We start from the raw sequence: 8,703 nt of genomic DNA, 5'->3' as shown, positions 1-8,703 counted from the left end.
AAATCAAGAGTAGATGCTCAATAGACTGAGCCACTTAGGCACCCCCACTGGAAACTGTTAAAGCACTTAAACTGAATGCAAATATTACATATCCAAACTTGTGGAATGCAGTAAAAATGGTAGTTGGAAGGAAATGTAGAGCCTTAAATACTTATATTAGGGGAAAAAAAGGGCTGACAACTAATGAGCTAAGCATCCATCTCATAATATTAGGAAAAGAACAATAGAACTCAGTGAAAGTAGAAGAAAGGATACCATAAGTTAATAAAGTAGAAAAATAAAAATACATAGAATCAACAAGGACAAAACCGGTTTTTTCGAAAGGTCTGATAAAACGGATAAGTATCGGCAAAGTTTAAAGAGTAAAACAACACAGGCATAAACCAATAATATTAAGAACGAGAAAGAAAATACTGCTACAGGCAGAGAAGAGACTTAAATGATAAAAAAGAGGGGCACCTGGCCATCTCAGTGGGAAGAGCCTGCAACTCTTGCTCTCCCAGTAGTGAGTTTGAGCCCCGTGTTGGGTGTGGAGATTACTTAAATAAATTAAACTTTTAAAAAAAGATAAAAAAGAGAATGTCCTATACAGCTTTGTATTAATAAATTGTAACACAAGCAAAATGCACAAATTCCTTGAAACACATGACTTCTCAAAACTGACTCAAGAAGAAATAAAAATCCCAAATAGTCTCAAAACTACTAAACATAATTGAATACATAGCTGAAATAGTTCCACATAGAAAATATCAAGCCCAGGGGCGCCTGGGTGGCGCAGTCGGTTAAGCGTCCGACTTCAGCCAGGTCACGATCTCGCGGTCCGTGAGGTCGAGCCCCACGTTGGGCTCTGGGCTGATGGCTCAGAGCCTGGAGCCTGTTTCCGATTCTGTGTCTCCCTCTCTCTCTGCCCCTCCTCCGTTCATGCTCTGTCTCTCTCTGTCCCAAAAATAAATAAACGTTAAAAAAAAAAAAAAAAGAATTAAAAAAAAAAAAAAAAAGAAAATATCAAGCCCAAATGATTCCAAACATCCAAAGAACAGATATTACAATTTTATACAAACTCATCCAGAGGATAGAAAAGAGGAAGCCCTCATCTCATTTTGAGAAGCCAGCATAACTTCAATACCCAAACCTGGACAACCTCACACATGTACCTGCATACAAAAATCAAGAAAGAATAGGAGAAAACCGAAGCCAACGAAATATTTAAAATCACAGATAGCTTGGGGAGCCTGGGTGGCTCAGTCAGTTAAGTGTCCGACTTCGGCTCAGGTCATGATCTCACGGTTGGTGGGTTCGAGCCCCGAGTCAGGCTCTGGGCTGACAGCTCGGAGCCTGGAGCCTGTTTGGGATTCTGTGTCTCCCTCTCTCTCTCTGCCCCTCCCCCACTTGCACTCTGTCTCTCTCTTAAAAATAAATAAACATTAAAAAAAATTTTTTTTAAACCCCAACATTAAAAAAAAAAAAACCAAAATCACAGGTAGCTTTGTATAATAACAGGAATAAAGAAGAAAAACTATAGGGGCACCAGGGTGGCTCAGTCAGTTGAGCATCCGACTCTTGATGTCAGCTCAGGTCATGATCCCAGGGTTGTGGGATCAAGCCCTGTGTCAGGCTCTGCATTGAGCATGGGTTCTGCTTAAGATTCCCCCCCACCCTTCTCTCTCTCTGTCTCTCTCTCTCAATCCTCTGTGCCTTTCCCTCACTCATGTGTGCATGCACTCTCTCTCTAAAAAAAATGAGAAAAAAATATATATATTTAAAATCATTACCAAGCTGGCTTTATCCCATGGGTGTAAGGGTAGTTAAACATGAAAATATATTATATATGAATATAATACAGTATAATTAGTATATGTTATAATACCATGCATAATAATTGTATATCTATATATTATGTCACATATTAGAATATCATATATCATATATTATACATTAGAAAGAAACAAAATGATCATTTCCAGATATGATGATCTACATTCAAAAACCAAAATAATATACTGAGAGATTATTAGAATTGATAAGTTTATCAAGGCGGCAGGATATATAATATTTAAAACTAAATTACATTTCATAATACTTATAAAACAGTTCAGAAAAAGACAACATTTAGGAACTTGAAAGTAAGCACTCTAAAAATAAAGCTAATAAAAGATGTATACGACCTGATGCAGAAAATCCTACAACTCTGCTGAAAGATACTAAAGAAGGACCTAAATAAACAGGGAGGCTCGATCCTTCCGATCCTGTTCGAGGAGGGAAAGACTCGTCAGCCATGTTTTATCAATTCTCCCCATATTGGTCTATAGAGGGATTAGAATTCTGATCAAAATCCCCACAGGACATTGAAAAGTATTTACAAGCTGATTCTAAAATCTATGTGGAAGAGCAAAAGGCCAAGACTAGCCATACAATCCTGAAGAAGAAACGGGGGGAAACATGCCTTAAATGCAATCAAGACTTACATAAAGTCTTTGTAGTTAAGACAGTGCGATACTGGCACAGGCTTAGCCCAAAAGACCAATGCAACAGTAGTAAATGCTCAGATGCATGAAAACCTGACATACGTACATACACACAGACAATAGAACCGGTTTTCCAGGGAAAGGATTAACTATTCAATGCAAGGTGCCTTAATAACTGCTTACCCATATGAAAAAATATGAAATTGGATCTTTATCTCGCCTGTGCCAATCTCTTTTTTTAGAGACTTTATTTTTAAGTAATCTCTACACCCAACATGCGGCTGAGATCAAGAGTCTTATTATGCTCCACTGACCGAGCCAGCCAGGTGCCTCCCCCCAATAAATTCTTAATGGCTTAAAAATTTTAAATGAGAAAGTGAAAACATCAAAATGCAAGAAGAAATATATAAGAGAATATCTTTATGGCTCCAGTAAGGAAGGATTTTATAAACAAAACAAAACAAAAAAGTCAAACCATAAAATGTAGAATAAATTAGTCTACCTTAGATAGAAGAACTTCTAGGGCCACCTGGGTGGCTCAGTCAGTTAAGCAGCCGACTCTTCATGTCCACTCAGGTCTTGATCTCAAGGTTTGTGAGACTGAGCTCCATGTCGGGCTCTGGGCTGACAGTACAGAGCCTGCCTGGGATTCTCGCTCTCCCTCTCTCTCTGCCCCTCTCCCATTCTCTCTCAAAATAAATAAAACTTTTTTAAAAATTAAAAAAAAAAAATTGGGGCGCCTGGGTGGCTCAGTCAGTTAAGCGGCCGACTTCGGCTCGGGTCATGATCTCAGTTTGTGAGTTCAAGCCCCACGTCGGGCCCTGTGCTGACAGCTCAGAGCCTGGAGCCTGCTTCGGATTCCGTGTCTCCCTTTCTCTCTGTCCCTCCCCCACTCCCACTCTGTCTCTCTCTCTCTCTCTCTCTCTCTCAAAAATAAATAAACATTAAAAAAATCCATAAATAGAAGAACATCTATTCTACAAACTGGGAGAAACTCCTTACTTACAACACATATAACTAGCAAAGAATTTGTATCCAGAATATACTAAAAAACCAAACAAACGAACAACCCTAGAAGTCAATAAGAAAAAGACAAACGATCCAAAAGAAAATTCAGCCAAAGACACAAATGAGCCTTTCACAAAAGAGAAAACACAAGCGGAGGATATCCGTAGGAAAAGACGCTCAGCCTCATTAACAGTAAGGTAGTATAGGTCGCAAACTCAGATCGTTTGGGGCAGGTCAACACTGGGAAGTACTGTGAAGGCTGTGGAGTGACGGGAACTCTTATTTATCGCCAAACCACTTTGGAAAACCGACTTTGTCTTACGAAGCCGACCCTGTGCCTATCCTGGCAACCCAGCAGTGCCCCTACCAGCGTCTGGTCTGGAAAGACTGTCCGGTGTATGTGCATTAAGAGCCTTGTAGCTGGAGACTCATGGCAGCATTGTTCATTCTCGTGAAAAGCTGGAAAGATCCAAATATGTGCAGTAGGAGAATTCATAAATAAACGGAATGTTATACCGAAACAAACAATGGCTGCGTGCAACAATGTGGGTGAAAGCTGGCAACAGTACTGATTTTTTAAAAGGAACTAGGGGGAGCCTGGGTGGCGCAGTCGGTTAAGCGTCCGACTTCAGCCAGGTCACGATCTCACCGTCAGTGAGTTCGAGCCCCGCGTCAGGCTCTGGGCTGATGGCTCGGAGCCTGGAGTCTGTTTCCGATTCTGTGTCTCCCTCTCTCTCTGCCCCTCCCCCGTTCATGCTCTGTCTCTCTCTGTCCCAAAAATAAATAAACGTTGGGAAAAAAAAAATAAAAGGAACTAGTAGGACCTGTGATATCCTTTGTGAAAAAAAAAAAAAAAAAAGCTCCAAAACAAGCAAAATTGAATGATATCTAATGGGCGGGATTAGGATTTTTTTCTTAAGTCAAAACAGTGATAAACACCGAATATAAGATATTGGTTATCTTCAGGCGTGAGGGAGGGGGAGGGAGGGGGTGGAATACAGAGGAAGATTCAATGGTTTGGGGAATGTTTCAGTTCTTATACATGGCCCATGTTCAGAGGCGTTCTTCTTATGCTTCAAAGCTCATATCAGTTATATATTTGCCTGGCGTATGTATCAAATATAATGAAAATAAAAATGAACCCCACTGGTACACTTAAAAAAAACAAACAAACAAGAAATAACCAAAAAAGGACAAAGCGGAAAAAAAGGGTCCGGACAAAGATAAAGATAGTAGGTCAAGGCAAACAAAACAGGATGTAGGCGTGCCAATGTTGCCATCGAAGTAGAATTCAAGGCTAAGAGCATTACACGGGACAGAGAGGAACGCGACTGAACGATGGAAACGTAGAACAATCATAAACCTTTTGTGCCCAACAACAAAGCAGCCGCCTCTAATAGAGCAAAAACTCCAGGAAAAACACAATCACAGCAGCTTGCCTGAATACTGCCCCAGCGCGGTGGTCGGAGAGTCCTTCCTTCCGTGGTGCTGAGAGCTGGGCCCACTCTTGAGCAGGGCCCTGGCTGGGGGTGGGAGCGTCGCCACTAGGACGGGGGCCCACCCTCTCAGTGATTTGGAAATGGCTCAGGGAGTGTGGCCAGGCTCCTGGGGGTCCCAGACTGACTGGTCCAGACTCCCAGCCCCACGTCCTGCAACTGCTCCTATATCCAGCCTCCCCGTGGACGAGCTTTTTTCGTCTCCTTCCCCGCATGCTTGTCCACCAACTTTCTAGGTTCCCAATCTACAGGATTTCTTCTCCGGGTAATTCTGGTGGTGGGTGGGTGGGTTGGGGTGGGATGTGATAGGGATGGGGGGGCTTTAATCTGTAAAATGAACCCAGTCTCCTCCCTCCCCTTTCCCACGTTCCTGTTCCCATCTGTGCTGATCAGCTGTGTGAACTTAGCAAGTTGCTGACCACTCCGAGCTCTGCCTTTCCTCTCCGGACCGAGAAAGGCAATGATGTGAGGGGCACAGGTCGTTCCTGCAATAGGGCCCGGCTGGCTCAGGAGGGGGAGGGTGGCTTTCTGGCCTCCAGCCTCCTTCACTCCTCCCTGCCTCTCACGTCCTGAGAAACGGACTTGCTGGCCTGGGAAGCAGCTTAGAATGGGCCACACCCCTCAGCCCGGCCTTTGAATCTTCACCCCTGTTTCCCTGGGAAGAGGCCTCCTCGTTCGTCCCTCAGGCCATTCCAACTCACTCCTTGGCCTGGAGCCTGGTCTGGCGAAGCCCGCTCCACCCCTTGGAAGGGCAGAGTTGCAAAAAATTGGGAGCTTTACCTGTCTATCCCGGCCTTCCCTCCGGGTAGAACTGCTTGTTTACACAGGTAACCTGCTCTCAGGATCTGCCGCTCACTCAACAAGCTCCTTTCCCCCTCAGAGCCTCAGCGTTCTCACCTGTAGAATGGGGATAATCGTAATACTCTGAGGAACAATGAAATAAGACCACACCTGGAGGCACCGGCCCGTGCTAAGTCCCTGGGACATAGCAGCCGTCATTACCGTCGTGGCCATCACGGTTATGACCACATTTCTAGATGTTGGCAGGGCATTTTATAAACAAAAAGGTCATCTGCAGTGAGTTGACCTCTTGTACAGCTGCAGCTTGACTGTTTTACAGAGAATGACTCCAGTTTTCTGCCCTTGTCACAGTCGCTCTGTTGGTGGACATTTTTGCGATGGGGGTAACCTGATTATTTGCTCATTAGCAACTCAGCACCAGTAATTCACTTTTTCAACCGAACTCTGTTGCTTATGAAGTACCCCACTGCCTGGGCCTATGGCACAGCCTCCAAGTTCCAGCTGCGGGTGAACTAGAGGGGTTCCCCCTCTGTGTGTGGGGGGGAGCCTGAGGGGACCCCGCACCAGGCAGGTGCTCATGGCCACCAGAGCTCTGACGGCAGGCACTGCTGCCCTTGGCAGGGACGATGTATGCATTTTACTATTGTATGAAACTACTGTTTCCATTCGTTCTCAGGAATCTCTGACAATATCCGGTTGAATGGGATCCACAGGAAAAAATGTCCCCCAAACAATGTCTCTTCTTAAATGCCAGCTTGAAATCTGTGTACCTCTTAGGTAGAGCTTTCACAAACTGTATTTGTATGAACAAAGTGGGGTGATGTTGCAAAACCGGGGGCGGGGGAGGTCCATGGGTTGTTATTGTGTCCTGTTGAGAATCAGCTGCTTTTTTTTTTTTTTTTTTTTTTTGGAGCATTGATTTTTATGTCAGTGACTTGGAAATATTATCTCATTTATTTACCCAATAATCCTGTGAGATGGGTATGGGTTTTAGTCACGACTCTTTGGTGGCAAGTGACAGAGACTTAACTCTAACTAGCTTAAGCAATAAAGGGCTTTATTAGCCATTTATTCGTTAGCTTCTTAATGGCTCCACAAACCGAAGCCTTGGTCGGCCTCCCGGTCCGTTTGACCACGGTCTCTAGGGCTCCCCCCTGTGGTACAAAGCATAACTGCGGGCATCCCGGCAACGGGATCTCGGAAGGTGCCCGGACATCGTCCCTGGGCCAATCACAGGTAATGGAGGACTCTGGCCAGGAGGCGAAGGCCGCAAGATTCAGGCTGACTGGCAGGGACAAACTCCCACTGCCCATGCCTCGATGCCTCCTCTGGCATGGCCCCTGAGGTCATGTGAGGGCCGGGAGTCTGTCAGCCTCAGAGCATAGGGAAAGGAAGGCTGGCATCTCATGAAACACAGCTCCTGGAAGCTTCCCTGGCCTATAGGGGTGGGGGGAACTCTGCCATTGCCAGTGTCAAGGACAACCCCAAAGGCTCCGTCCCGCGCCTTTGGGCTCCTCTTGGGTCGGTGTTCTGGGCTGAGAGTTAGCTTCCCGGGTAGGCAGAAGCGAGGGGCACCCACAAATGATCTTAGCCCTGTTGTTTGAGTGGGTTTGGCAGGACCCTGTGTCTGGCTCACTTACTCATGTGACCCTCATGATGGCTCTGTGCTCACACTTCAGTTTATAGAGAAACCAAGGCTTGGGATGATTAAGTGACTTGTGCAGGGTTACATGGCCAGTGAAGGACAGAGCCAGGGCTGGAGCTTGGTAACACTGCTCTGTATATTTCCCAAAGGTGGAGGGAGGGTGGTGCAGAGTCCCCCAATCCCCAGAGGAGTCCCAGCGACGGAAATGATCAGAATGAAACACTGACCTCTGATCGGGGGCTTCCAGCTATGACTTGAATCCCCTGTTCTGGAAGCATCTATAGGGGTCTGTGCTCTATGGGGGCAGACCTGGGTCTTGCTCCCATGAGGGAGCATCCCTCATGTGCCTGGGGAAGCTGAGGCTGCCCTGGGTCATGGGCGGGGCCTGAGCCCTCTATCCCTCTTTGAGGAGCAGGGGAAGAGAAGGGGCCAGGGTATGTATATGTGTGTTGGGGTGGGGGGGGGGGGGGGAGGAGCTACTCAGCAGTTCTGTGCTCGCCCTGGTGGTCCTCCCTCTGGGTCCAGGGAGGCCTGATTCCCTAGGAGCCAGAGCACTGATAATAAGTAGCCTCTCTCTGGCTTTTAGCCTCGTCGAGCCTTAGTTTCCTTATCCATAAAATGGGGGTCGTGGCAGTACCGGCCTCACAGGTCAGTGTGAGGAGTCAGTGAGATGGGCAGAATAAGGCTGGGGTTGCATTTTTTACTCCTCTTCCACCTCCCCTTGTTTTCCTCCTCCTGTGTCTTCGTCACTGCCCCAGCTCTGGTTCAGATCCCAGATCTGTCATTTCCTAGCTGTGTGGCCTCAGGCAAGTTACCTAACCTCTCTGAGCCCACATTCCTGTTCTGTAAGATGGGAATGCTCACACCTGCTTCTCAGGGTTGTGATGAGGAAACGGTATCATCCCTGTAAAGCGCCCACACAGGGCCTGGGGCTCAGAAGCCTCTGCGGAGGAGGATTTCTTCCCTCCTTTCTTCTCTGGCCATAATCCGAAGCCATCCCCACATCACCTCTGAGCCCAGCGGCTGCGTCGTCTCTCACCTTCCTGACTCCCGATCGCCACCTCGTGGCCTGACAGGTAACTGCAGGTACTGAAGTGAAATTCCACCTAGCTTCTGGTCTGTCTCCAGGATTGAGCAGCAAAGCACCCCAAGGTTTGTTAAGGGGAGCACTGCTCATAGAAGGCTCCTGGGCATTCTGCGCAGAGGATAGATGCACAAGGGGCTGCCTACCATTGAGCCCATTCCCACTAGATTCTGTGCTAAGAACTTTCTGTGCATCACTTTGTTA

The sequence above is a fragment of the Puma concolor genome, chromosome D4 (assembly GCF_028749965.1).
Source record: "Puma concolor isolate L17-30 chromosome D4, mPumCon1.1.hap2, whole genome shotgun sequence".
NCBI lineage: Eukaryota > Metazoa > Chordata > Mammalia > Carnivora > Felidae > Puma > Puma concolor.
This window is presented reverse-complemented; position numbering follows the sequence as displayed.